Source organism: Limulus polyphemus, unplaced genomic scaffold, assembly GCF_000517525.1.
Source record: "Limulus polyphemus unplaced genomic scaffold, Limulus_polyphemus-2.1.2 Scaffold5036, whole genome shotgun sequence".
In the NCBI taxonomy this organism is placed as follows: Eukaryota; Metazoa; Arthropoda; class Merostomata; order Xiphosura; family Limulidae; genus Limulus; species Limulus polyphemus.
The window spans coordinates 27493-28481 of record NW_013670646.1 but is presented as its reverse complement, the minus strand read 5'-3'; the positions used below and the strand labels follow the sequence as shown (position 1 = coordinate 28481).

The 989-nt window shown below is 40.3% G+C and overlaps 1 protein-coding gene across 1 annotated transcript in view; it reads right to left on the bottom strand.

Moving 5' to 3' along the window:
- LOC106472038 (protein bark beetle-like) overlaps window positions 1-989 on the bottom strand; it is a 65914-nt gene that overhangs the window by 39559 nt on the left and 25366 nt on the right. The window lies entirely within an intron of this gene.

Below are 989 nucleotides of genomic sequence, written 5' to 3'. Positions count from 1 at the left end.
AACACACTCGTGAAATGGTCCTCAAATTGCATGTCTCTCATGAAACGATGCCTAAACATCTAATGAATATGGGAAAACTTCATAAAGAAGGTGTTTAGGTGTTTCATCGTTTCCAACGTTTCTTCGTCTCTTCTGGTGCGTAATGAGTGTGAACCATTTTTGGACAGAATTGTCACCTGTAATGAAAAATGGATTCTCTTTGCGAATATTAAATGCCAAAAACAATGGCTCAGTCCTATAGAAAAACCACTTTCGACCCCAAAACCTGGACTCCATCCGCAGAAAGTATTGCTTTGCATTTGCTGGGACATCAAAGGAGAAATTCATTTCGAACTCCTCAGTCCACAGCGAACTGTCAATGCAGCTATAGTCAGCTACTGGAATGTTTAAATCAAGCCCTTCATCAGAAACGCCCTTTACTCGTCAGCCGGAAAGGTGTTCTTCTTCTCCAAAACAATGCACGTTTGATGCAACACAAAATTAGGGAGTTGGGTTGGGAAGTTCTCCTCCACCCACCATATTGTTGCGTCAGCGAGGTCACGTGACTAGTATCACGCCACTCCTTCTCTCGAACCTTCGAGAGATTACTAGATATAGGGTAGTCTGGTATATATAACATGGTCGCAACGTGACGAGAGAATGTGTGTAGGTAATGAGTAATTGAACTGCAGTCAGAGAGAGACGTACTGTTGAAGTTAACGTCGTTATTATAGTTTGTTATAGCGCGACTGTTAAATTTGAGTGTATCGTAAAGTTGTATTCGGAAAGAATAAATCAGTTTTATTAAGAAAGGACTTGTGTCGCTAAAGTTTCGTGGGAATGAAGTTACGGAAAATCAACTAACGAACCGAGACGTGACAATATTCTTCAGATATGGCACCATCAGATTACCATCTTTTTCGTTCGCTGAAACACCAACTTAATGGGAAAACATATGCAAATTTAGAAGGTCTATAAAAGGACATCGACAAGTTTTTTTGCTTCAAAGC